Source organism: Gossypium arboreum, chromosome 2 (assembly GCF_025698485.1).
Source record: "Gossypium arboreum isolate Shixiya-1 chromosome 2, ASM2569848v2, whole genome shotgun sequence".
Taxonomy (NCBI): domain Eukaryota; kingdom Viridiplantae; phylum Streptophyta; class Magnoliopsida; order Malvales; family Malvaceae; genus Gossypium; species Gossypium arboreum.
The window spans coordinates 63560373-63573714 of record NC_069071.1 but is presented as its reverse complement, the minus strand read 5'-3'; the positions used below and the strand labels follow the sequence as shown (position 1 = coordinate 63573714).

At 36.7% G+C, this 13342-nt stretch overlaps 1 non-coding gene across 1 annotated transcript; it reads left to right on the top strand.

Annotated features, from left to right (window-relative positions):
- Positions 1-9926: 9926 nt before the first annotated feature.
- Positions 9927-10033, top strand: LOC128289715 (small nucleolar RNA R71). Its single transcript, XR_008279359.1, has one exon. It is a non-coding gene; the product is annotated as a small nucleolar RNA R71 (small nucleolar RNA).
- The last annotated feature ends 3309 nt before the right edge of the window (positions 10034-13342 follow it).

Here is a 13342-nt window from a genome sequence, read left to right as displayed (position 1 = left end):
TAGCATTATAATCATTTTGTATATATGGTCTTATGATATGGTTATTGAGTGGTATGGAAATAGGAATGCTTGGTAATGATTAGCCATTGGAATGGCTAATCATGATCATATTTGGTATTATGTATGTCAAATTGCTAGCTAATCCATGGAAACCATGAAATAGGTAAAATTTACCATAAAATAGATTCAGACAGCAGCAGTGACGTGAGTTTAAAAAATCACTAAAAATAGTAGAAATGGAATTAAATAATGAATAAGTTATGGAATCTAAGTTTGATGAGTCTATTTTCATATGGAATAAGCGAAACAGGTATATGAGCTATATTTTATGAGATGTTTAAATTTTTGTGAAACAGGGCCAGAGCGATTTCTGGATCCCCTGTTTTGAATTTGGAAATTCACCATAAATTTTACAAAGATAATTAGAAGTCATGCTTTATATGTACAGATTCCTTATTGAGTCTAGTTTTATTAGAGATAAACGGCATAGTCATTGAAGTTCTGTACAGGGAGATATCTGATTCGTAATACACAGAGGTCAGAGTAGTTGAACCCTAAAATAGGGGAGACTTTAACTAAGAAACTGTACTAATTGGCCCAACCAAAAATTCTAGAAACAAATTAGTAGATATATATATGAGTCTATTTTCAGAAAAAATTTACGAATTGGATTTCAAGTTTAAGTAACTCGAGATATGATTTTTAAAGCGATGTGATGCGTTAGCCAGCTTGTCTGGAAATTTTAAAATGAATTGTATGAGCTGTTTAATTAATGAATTAAGTCCGTTAACACCTCGTGTTCGACTCCGGCAACGGTCTCGGGTACGGGGTGTTACATTTTCACACGGCCTGGAACACGCCTGTGTCTCATGCCTGTGTCCTTCACATGGCCAGGACACGCCCGTGTCTTAACCCATGTGCAGAAACTTGGACATTTTGTTTCTAACATCAGCAATCCTTAAGGGCCACACGGCCAAGGCACACGCCCGTGTGCTAGGCCTTGCACTTCACATGGCTGAGACACATGGTCGTGTCTCTACCCGTGTGTTTACTACCATGCATACTAACTTAAAATTCTTATGTACTGGGGACACACGACCATATCACACGCCTATGTGGTAAACCGTGTGTCACACATGGCCTAGGCACACTGGCACACGCTCGTGTACTAGGCCGTGACCTTCATAGGTCTGAGACACACGGCCGTGTCTCTGCCCATGTGTTTACTACCATGCATATTGACTTACAATTCTTACGTGCAGGGGATACACAGCCATATCACACGCCCATGTGGTAAACTGTGTGTCACACACGGCCTAGACACATGCCCGTGTGCTAGAAAAAATAAGGCTATTTACCAAGCTTTTTTGTTACCCTTTCTTATGTAACCTGGACAAAAAATCACTCTATACTAACATAAGGGCACATCACATAGCCAAAACAACTACAACGGACAACATTTCATTTATGCAATTTACTCATCCATGAAAAATATCATTTTTCATTTATAAATCAAAATGAGTATTGACCATCATCCATAGCCTTATACAAAATTAGTATCATATTCATTATATGAGCCAACACATTATGGCTAACTAACAAAACACTAAACAAAGACTCGAGTCCTTCTACATGCCAGAAAACAAAACAATGAAACTAGCTATACCAAGGTCTTGAGTGATAGTGTGACCGAAGCTTTTAATGTCACTGGATCCCCGATGCTAGCTTGGCAGCACTATGAGGAAAGAAAAGAAAGGAGGGTAAGCGTGGGAGCTTAGTAAGTATATATATGCAAATGAAATGTAATTATAAGAAAATCATATTCATCCAACGGTAGCTTGTCATGCTTAAAAGATAAAAATCACTTAATGTCTTTATCTTACTTTTCCTTTCATTTATGTATACTTAATACACCTCGTTCCTTACTCAAGTCCTAACCATGAGTTTGGTATACAAACCTCATCAAAGTATTCACCAACTGAGTCTTTGGGTTACCCGTTGAACTCTCGAAATACATATGGATACACAGGGAATTTGCATCTAAATGCCATATATGAAATCAGGGTTACCTCGTGCTATGAAACGCTTCCAATTGAGCTTCTCAAGGGCCTTTTCATCAAGTCAGGACCCAGACCCCATAGTTATCATGTAACGTTTGCTCATTGAGCCACTCACGGGTCTGTACACAAAGTTAGTACCCGGACCCACTTTACCTATAGCATTTAACTCATGAGCTCAGATTCAACTCATGAGTTCAGACCATATAATTTATATAACATGCCCCTTTGTATCCTATGCTATGTCTAAGGTTCAACGGGCTTCATATCCAATCGAATAGTATCATATTTTGCTCACATCGTAATTTACTCGCATAACATGTCATTTATACATTCATGGAAACAATTAGAATTTAGGTACATAACAACAATAAGCTAGTTATACATGTGTATTATTAAAATATACCAAAGTAAACTTCGATAACACATTTTTTACATATGTATTGACCTCGATACAAAATGATGAAGATGAGCTTAATCCCAGTAAACTTTGTTCTTACCCCGATCAAGACCCGAATCACGTTTCTCTTGATCTAAATTAATAAAATTCATTTATTTCATCAGCATATCAATTTAAATGCCCAAAAGTTCATAATTGGGCAAATTGACTATTTTGTCCCTAGACTTTCATAAAATGACCATTTTACCCCTATGCTCGAAAATCAATTTTTATCGAATTTCTTCATATTATAAACCTGGTTGATTACTTTATATAGTAGAAGCAATCCAAAATTTCCATTATTTCACACATTTATTATCTATTTTACAACTCATGCAAGAAAGTCCCTATTAGGGTTTTCATGAGAAATCCCTTCAAAAAAGTTGTTTATTACTCACCAAAGGATCATATTCTTCCATAAAAATTTAGAAAATAACCTAAATGCTCTCATGGAAAAAGCCTAGACTTTCAACCATTTTGCAGAATAGTCCTCTCATTTAAAAGCTCTTGCCTCAAGGGGTCAAAAAATGTAAAAATCATCAAGAAAAGTCATGAAAACCACTTATTTGTGAAGGCTTAAAGTAGCTGCAATTTTCAAGCTTCAAAAACCCCTCTAATGGCCAATTTTTTGGTGGAAGAAGAAAGAGTGAAAAAGTTGAAACCTTTTGTTGTTTATTTTATTCAAACTAGTCAAAATTGGTGACCAAACACCATCTAATTTTGACTTTCCCATCAATTTGTCCTCTATGGCCGGCCAACCTAAGAATTAGGGGGTATAATTGCTCTTTAAGGCCCCAAAATTAGGTTCTTTAGCTAATTGACACTCTTATCTAGCAAAATAGGACTTTTGCACTTTATGCGATTTAGTCCTTTTTCACAATTAGGCAAACAATCGCTAAAATTAATTCACCAAAATTTTCATGTACTTATCTAATCATGCTACAATACATAAAATAATATTTAAAATAATTTCCTTGACCTCAGTTTAGTGGTTCAAAAATCACTATTCTGACTAGCCCCAAAATCGGGCTGTTACAATTCTCCCCCTTTAGGGATTTTCGTCCTCGAAAATCTTACCGATAAAATGGTTTCGGTATTGGCTTTTCATGATCTCTTCGGGCTCCCATATGGCCTCTTCAAACCATATTTCTGCCATAACACTTTCACAAGGGGAACAGTCTTATTTCTCAGTTGCTTAACCTTTCGAGCTAGGATCTTAACAGGTTCCTCCCCATAAGACATATCCGGATGAATCTCAACTTCTGTTGGCGCAATCACATGCGAAGGGTCTGATTTATATCTACGTAGCATGGACACATGAAACACTTGTGAATATTTTCCAATTTTTGTGGTAAGGGCAATCGATAGGCAACTGACCCTACTCTTTCGGTAACCTCATAGGGTCCTATGAAACCAGGACTCCATTTGCCTCTTTTACCAACGCTGAGAACTTTTCTCCATGGGGATACTTTCGAAAACACTCGATCGCCAACTTGAAATTTGATCTCTTTCCGTTTCAAATCCGCATAGGATTTTTGCCTATCCAAGGCAGCCTTCAAACAGTTACAAATCACTTTAACTTTCTCTTCAGTCTCCTTGACTAGATCGACCCCGTGAATATGACTGTTTCTAAGCTCGGTCCAACATAAGGGCATTCGACACTTTCACCCATATAAAGACTCATAAGGCGCCATCTTCAAACTCTACTGATAGCTATTATTGTAGGCAAATTCAACCAATGATAAGTACATTTCCAAACTACCTTGAAATGCGAGAACACAACATTGCAACATGTCTTCTAAAATCTAAATCGCTCTTTCCGACTGACCATCGGTTTGCGGGTGAAATGTCATGCTGAAACTCAACTTTGTTCCCAATGCCTCTTGTAACTTTTTCCAAAACCTAGAGGTAAATCTTGGGTCCTTATTTGAAATAATCGACAAGGGCACCCCGTGTAGTTTCACAATTTCAGAAACGTACAAGTTAGCCAATCTTTCAAGGGAGTAATCGATACACACTGGTATAAAATGTGCCGACTTTGTTAGCCTATCTAAAATAACCCAAACAACATCCTTTTTCTTCGGGGTTACCAGAAAACCCATCACGAAATCCATAGTAATCCGATCCCACTTCCACTCAGGAACCGTGATAGGCCGAAGTAAACCCGAAGCTACTTGGTGTTCAGCCTTCACTTGCTGACACACAAGACACTTGGAAACGAATTCTGAAATGTCTCTTTTCATTGTCGGCCACTGATACATTTTCATACTCTCGAGGTGTACTGATAAACAACCACTATGTGCCTCATCTAATATCTTCTGAATCAATTTGGTGTCCTTAGGAACACAAATCCTATCCTGGAATCTCAAACAACTATCAAAATCGATTCGAAAATCAGATTCAACATCCGATTCGCACAGGGTTTTCTTGGATAATAATTCGCTATCACTCTTCTGAGCCTAAAAAATTTCTTGAAGAAACATCGGTCTAGCTTTTAACTCAACTAGAACCGAACCATCCTCTGACAAGGTCAATCGGGCATTCATTGCTCTCAAGCCAGACAATGATTTTCGACTTAATGCATCGGTGACCACATTCGCTTTTCCCGGATGGTAATCTATAATCATCTCATAATCTTTTAATAGTTCCAACCATCTACGTTGCCTCAGATTTAAATCCTTTTGGGTCATCAAGTACTTAAAACTTTTATAATCGGAGTATACATGGCATATCTCTCCGAACAAATAATGTCACCAGATCTTCAGAGGAAATACTATGGCAGCCAAGTCTAGGTCATGTGTCGGATAGTTCTTCTCTTGAGGTTTCAATTGTCTCGAGGCGTAAGCTACAACTCTACCCTCTTGCATAAGTACATTCAAAGAAGCATTGGTATAAATCATGAACTATTTTCCTGATTCGGGTTGTACTAGTACGGGAGCCTCAGTCAACAACATCTTCAACTTCTCGAAACTCTGCTGACACTTATCCGACCATTCAAACTTAAATCCTTTTTGAAGCAACCTTATCATGGGAGTCACAATCATAGAGAAGTCCATTACAAATCATCAGTAATAACTGGCCAACCCTAAAAAGCTTCTAACCTTAGTCACACTCTTTGGCGGCTTCCATTCAACAATAGCAGAAACATTGCTGGGATCGACCCTAATGCCATCACACGAGACAATATAACCCAAAAAGCTGACTTTTCGAAGCCAAAACTCACTTTTACTAAATTTGGCATACAACTGATTGTCCTTCAAAGTCTGCAAAATGGTTCTCAAATGTTTGGCATGTTCTACCTTGTCTCTAGTGTATATCTGGATATCATCGATGAATACAACTACAAACTTTTCTAAATATCATCGAAATACCCTATTCATGAAATCTATAAACACGGTGGGAGCATTTGTTAACCTGAAAGGCATGACGAGAAACTCATAGTGGCCAGATCGCATTCTAAAAAGGGTCTTAGGCACATCTACTTCTTTAACTCGTAGTTGATAGTAGCCAGATCTCAAGTCAATCTTAGAAAACCATGCTGCTCCCTTCAGTTGGTCAAATAAGTCATCAATTCGTGGCAACGAGTATTTGTTCTTAATCGTCCTCTTATTTAACTGCCGATAATCTATGCACAACCTCATAGATCCATCTTTCTTTTTCACAAATAACACCGGAACACCCCACGGTGAAAAGCTTGGTCTAACGAAACCCTTGTCAGTCAATTCTTGCAACTGTGACTTTAGTTCTTTCAGCTTAGTCAGGGCCATCCGATACGGAGTAATTGAAATAGGTGGGGTCCCTGACATTAGATCTATACCAAATTCAACCTCTTTATTAGGGGGTAACCCAGGCAATTTTTCAGAGAATACATCTACATATTCACTTACAACCAGCACTGACTCAACCTTCAACTCTGATTCCTTAGTATTCATTACAAAAGCCAAATAATCTTCACATCCTTTCCTCAAACATTTCTAGGCAGACATGGAAACGTCTCTCAAATTGGAATAAGAGGAGAGTTCCCTTCTTGCGGCTCCAATCTGGACAAGTGGTTTGTTACTTGGTTTTCCACTCCTTTTCGAACTTGAATTTCTAGATCGAACTCTTGAAGTAGAAGTACCCATCGGATTAGTCTCGGCTTAGCGTCTTTCTTGGCAAGTAAATACTTAATTGTTGAGTGGTCAATATAGACAGTCACTTTGGTACTTATAAGATAATATTGAAACTTGTCAAAAGCAAACACAATAGCACGTAACTTTTTCTCTGTTACCGTATAATTCAGTTGAGCTCCTGTCAGAGTTTTACTTGCGTAGTAGATGGGATGAAAAACTTTTTTCCTCTGCTGACCCATGTCAGCTTCGATCGCAGAGTCACTTGCGTCACATATCAATTCAAGTGGAAAATCCCAGTCTGGTGTGACGATTATGGGTGCCGAAACTCGTCGACTCTTTAAATCTTTAAAAGCTCTTAAGCACTCTTCATCAAATTTGAATGTCGCGTCCTTCTCCAATAATTTGCATAAAGGTTTAGCAATTTTGGAGAAGTCATTGATAAATATTCGATAGAAACCAGCGTGGCCCAAAAAGCTCCTAACACCCTTTACAGATGTTAGAGGTGGGAGTTTTTCAATAACATCTACCTTTGCTTTATCAACCTCGATTCCATGTCTCGTTATCCGATGCCCTAGAACAATACCTTGTCGTACCATGAAATGGCACTTTTCCCAGTTAAGTACAAGGTTTGTTTCTTCGCATTGCTTCAGTACCTTGGCTAGGTTGGCTAGGCAATCATCATATGTATCTCCGAATACTGAAAAATCATCCATAAAGACTTCCAAATATTTCTCAACCATGTCAGTAAAAATAGACATCATACATCTTTGAAATGTAGCAGGTGCATCACATAAACCAAATGGCATGTGCCTAAATGCAAATGTGTGAATGTTGTCTTGTGCTGATCTTCCGGTGCTACTGTAATATAATTATGCCCCAAGTATCCATCAAGAAAATAGTAATAGTCTCGCCCTTCTAGTCTATCTAGGATCTGGCCCAAAAACGGTAAAGGAAAGTGATCTTTCCTAGTTGCCTTATTCAACTTACGGTAATCGATGCAAATTCTCCATCCCGTAATTGTTCTAGTTGGTGTCAACCGTTATGCTTGTTTTCAATGACTATGATACCTCCTTTCTTTGGCACGCACTGGACTGGACTTACCCATGAATTGTCTAAGATGGGGTAAATTATTCCCGCATCTAACCACTTGATGATTTCTTTCTTGACTACGTCCTTCATGATGGGGTTAAGTCTTCATTGTCCATCAATCGTTCCTTTTTCGCCATCTTCCAGGATAATCTTATGCATGCATACAGATGGACTAATTCCAAAGATATTAGCTATGGTCCATTCGATAGCCTTCTTGAATTATTTCAATACCAGGATAAGTTTTTCTTCTTGCTCAGTAGTTAATTCTACTGAAACAATCACAGGCAGAGTAGATAAACATATTTCAAATGTGAGGGAAGTACCTTCAGTTCTAATTTAGGTGGCTCCTCGATTATGCTTTTGGTTGGGCATAATCCCTTTTCTCTAACTCCAAAGATTCAAAGTAGGATTACAAGATTAAATCCCCTTTGATTAGCTTCTAACAAAGCTAAGTATTCATCCTCCTCTTCATCTTTTGGAGGATCTAATGTCAAAATTTGTTCCAATGGGTCTTCAACATAGTTGAGTTACTTTTCCATGATTAACTCCTTTAAATCGGATACTACAGAACAATCATCAATTGAATCAGGAAATCACATAGACTTATAAACGTTAAATGTTACCTGATCATCCTGAACACGCATAGTAAGCTTGCCCTTCTGAACATCAACAAAGGGTCCTTCTGGTTGTTAAGAAAGGCCTTCCTAAGATGATTGGCACTTTCTTGTCTGCTTCAAAGTCTAGAACCACAAAGTTAGTAGGAAAAATAAATTTGTCTACACGTACCAATATGTCCTCGATTTTTCCTTCTGGGTGTGCTAAGGATCAATCTGCTAGTTGAAGTGTAACTGTAGTAGGTCTAACTTCACTTATCCCCAGCTTCCTAAATATCGACATGGGCGTCAAGTTGATACTCGCACCCAAATTATATAGTGCCTTACCACAATATGTTGCTCCAATGTTGCAAGGTATGGTAAAACACACAGGATCCTTCAACTTTGGAGGTAACTTGTCTTGAAGATATACACTGAATTTCTTTGTCAGGGCTACCGTCTTAAATTCTCCAAGCCTTCATTTTTTAGACAGGATATCCTTCATGAATTTGACGTAGTTAAGCATTTGTTCAAGTGCTTCAACCAACGAATTGTTGATATGAAGTTGCTTGAGTACGTCTAAGAACTTCTTGAATTAAGTTTCCTACTTCTGCTTCTGAATTTTTTGAATGTAGGGTGGTGGTGGTTTCTTTACTAGAACTAGTTTATTCATCTTCCATGGTGATTCTGCATCTAACAGAGTTGCTAGTTTATCAGAATTAGCTAGTTCTGAAGTTACCTTGTCGAGTTTTGTAGATTTTAGTTCTTGTGAAACTGGAATTTCAATACTCGATTGAACGTCCTTTGATTCTAAAGCATCAGCTGGCTCCATTTCAAATTTGACGGTGTTGGGCTTTAATGTCTTTTCGCTCCTTAATGTCAATGCTTTACAATCCTTCCCTAGATTCTTTAGATTCTCCGTATCCCTAGGTAAAACACCTTGTGGTCGGTTTCTGAGTTCAGTTGTAAGCTGGCCCACTTGATTCTCCAAATTCCTTAAAGTGGCATCATTTTTTGCCATGTATGCCTTCAATAGATTCTCTAGGCTATTGGATTGTTCAGCTTGGGTTGGTTTCTGAGTTGTTGGGAAAAACTAGGTGGTTGGGTCGGTCTAGGTTGGGCATAATTGTTTCTGGTTCCTGCCTCTTGGTTACTCTAGGAAAAATTCGGGTGATTTCGCCATGATGGGTTATAGAAATTGGATTGTAGTCCTTGCCTTCCTCGATTTTGGTTTTGGTTACCTATGTAATACACAAATTCTGGGTTCGATGGACATTCTTCAAACAAATGTCCTTCCTCTCAATAAACACAAGCTATATTTTCAAATTGATTCTATGGTTGTGCTGTAAAACTATTAAACCCATTAGAGGTAAAAATTTTAAGCATTGATGATATTGAGGATACTTGAGATGCGAGTGAAGAAAGAGTGTCTACTTCATGTATTCCAGCGACTCGTCTTCCTAACGCTACTCAATTGGTTGGCCATTAATAATTGTTGCTAGAAATCGTCTCAATGATTTCATAAGCCTCATTATAAGACTTAGAAAGGAGCGCACCATTAGCAGAAGCGTCCACTACCATCCTCGTGTGAGCATTGAGAACATTGTAAAATGTCTCAACTTGGATGCAATGTGGGATTTTGTGATGAGGGCACTTCCGAAATAATTCATTGCACCTTTCTCATGCCTCATACAAAAACTCATCATCCATTTGTTGGAAGGCAGTGATCTCATTCCTCAACTTAGCATTCTTACTAGGCGGGAAATACTTCATAAGGAATCTTTCTGCTAACTCTTGCCATGTGGAAATTGGATTTGGTGGAAATAAGTTCAACCAGGTTTAAGCTCTGTCCCTTAACGAATATGAGGATAGCTTCAATCATAATGCAACTTTGGATACTCCAGTTAACTTGAAAGAATTGCTCACCTCTATAAATAGTCTTAAGTGTAGGTGAGGATCTTCGGTAGACATTCCACTAAATTGGCCCACTGTCTGAAGCATTTGGAACATTACTAGCTTTAGGTCGAACTATTGTTCCTCAATTTCGGGTCTCCTAATACCTGAATTAAGATCATTAAACACTGGCACTGCATACTATCTTAAAGCTCTATACCTATCATCAACAATAAGTATAGGATTTTGAGTAGGGTCTCTTCCATTTCCTTGGTTTGAAGTTCATCTCTTCGGTCCTTTTCTGACTTGCTTGTCTTCTTTGCTATCAAAAAGTTCGTTCAATCTCAGGGCCTACAGGGAGTAAATCGATAATTCGATCAATACTCATAAACACCTAAAATAATCATAGAAAAATTAATTAAGTTAAAATTTAAATAGAAAAATAAACCAATATGCAAAACTAAAAAATTCACAAATAATGACTTTTTAAAACAGTCCCGGCAACGATGCCAAAAACATGGAACGACAGAAATGTGCAAGTGTACACAATCGCAACAAGTAATAAAGTGACATTTAAATGTTGAGTTATCGTACCCATAGGGATTGTGAAAAGAATTATTTATGAATGCTATTTAAAACACTTTGGTGAGGAAAAATATTTTGTTTGAAGAGGGTGATTAAAAACTAAGATTTTTAACTAAGTGAACTAAATAAATAAATCTCAAATGCACGATTTCAAAATATAATTTTAATCAAGATAACATAATTGTGTTAGATTAATTACATTCCTTAACTTAGAATTATTAAACTCATGTTTATATTGTTACAAATAAATTCACGACAACTCGGTAATTTGCTAACTTATGAACATACTCACCTACCAAAATCCATTCATTTCTTGACTATATCCCTATTTCAATTCAACTGATTAAACAAATATTAATAGGAAAATATGTTATTGCACATACATACTTATTAAATCAAAATAATCTTTTAAACATATCTCTATGTCAATTCAAACAATTAACTTGATTTAATAAGAACATAAAAGAGTATGTGAGGTAACAAAGTATCCTTACCTTGAAACAGTTTAATCACAATAATCTTGCAAGTTATGCAACGCAAATGTATCGTTAGATACCGTTGCTAATTTAACCCTCAGCTACCTTAGATGATTAAGCATGCACTGATTAAGTACTGTGTCCATTAATTACAATTTCAATCCATTTAAATAATTAATTCATTAGTTACCTAACAATTGTAATGCAAGAGTAACTTAGTCATGATTTTACTTAATCAAGCATCTTACTGAGGCCTATAACAACATAAACACAATTTTAACAATTTAAGAAGATGAAATGCAATCAACCTAAAGTAAATTAAATTCAAACTAAATTGATTAAATTAACCATTCCAACAACATAAATATTCATAGATATGTTCATCATAACAACAATAAAAATTAAAGAGACAGGGAACAAGAATCAAATCCAGTGTTTTTCAGTGGCTTGACTAGTTTGCTCAGTTCTTGCTTCTTCGTTGTCCTCGTAGACCAAAGCTACTATAAACACTTCAATGTTGCTCCAAAATTTATGATGAACAAACCTTTTCCAACGGAAGAAATTGGAAAGAGAGCAAGAGAATTAACAATGGCAAAGAAGAAAGAAAGTGGAGAGAAGAGAGAAAAGATGTGAATGAATGAGATGTGTTGAATGATCAGCCAAGGGGGGTTTTATAGCTGGATATGGCTGCTAAAATTAGCTAAAAATAGCATCCAAAGAGCCATCCCTTGGCTGGCCACACATGTGGTAAGGTTGATGGTTTCAACTTTCCTAAATTTGGCTAGGGGCATATCTACAAAGCCATCAATTGTGGAGGGGTTTGAATGCAACTTGAACAAGTCTTCAAGGGCCTATTTGCAAGCTTAAATAATCAGATAATCAGCTAATAAGCTGATTTGGGTCAGCTCTTGGGAAGGTTTTTTGGCTGTCCATTTCTTGGTCGATTCGGTTCACTCGGTTCAGTTCAACTGGACCACTTTTTTCATAATTAATTAATAATAATTTATTAACTCAAATTAAATTGGATATAAATTAAAATTAATTATATTATGAATTAATACATATAATTTTAGACCGTCTTAGGCTGAAATTTAGTTCGCCTCGATACTTCAAATTGCTTCTTAGTTTTGTGCTTCTACTAGTGTCTGCCAAGCCATTTTTCGCCCTTTGTGGAAATCTGTCGAAAATAACAAAAATTCATCAAAATTAATTAAAAATTAACTAAAATTCAACATGTTCATATTTTAAGTGCACTTTAATTATTTTTTAAAAATTAGTTATTTTTCGACAAGAATTTTATCAAAACTATATGATTTTAAGTTAAAAAGGGTATGTAAAAATGTGTAAATTTCCGTGTTTCCAATGACCTAAAAAATTTCTTATACCCTTGACATTGGTGGGAGGTGGAAATTTTTCTATCACTTCAATATTTTCTCTGTCTGCTTCAATTCCTCTCTGTGATTTCATTTGCCTCAGGACAATTCCTTTACGAACCATAAAGTGTCATTTCTCCCAATTTAAAAAAAGATTCGTTTCTTCACTGTAGCACAGAACCAATTACAGATTTTTCAAACAATATTCAAAATAAATACCAAATATTGAAAATTTGTCCATGATGACTTCAAGAAAATTTTCTACAATGTCAGAGAATATAGCCATACAACGTTGAAAAGTTGTCAGGGCATTACATAACTTGAACGACATCTTTCTAGATGCAAAAGTACCATATGGACAAGTGAAAGTTGTCTTCTCTTGGTCATTGGACCTGAATAACCATCCAAAAATAGTAGAAAGATTTCCCAGCTAATCTATCCAACATCTGATTAATGAATGGTAGGGGGAAATGGTCATTCCTAGTTTCCTTGTTAAGCTTGTAGTAATCCATACATACATTACATCCACTGACAGTGTGACTTGGTATGAGCTCATTGTTGTCATTACTTACCATTGTGACACCTCCTTTCTTAGGCACACATTGTACAGGGTAAATGATGCACAGGACTCACCCATGAGTAGTCTGAATTCGGGTAAATGATTCATCATCAAGTCACTTAGTAATCTCTTTCTTGACAACTTCTTTCATGATCGAATTCAATAT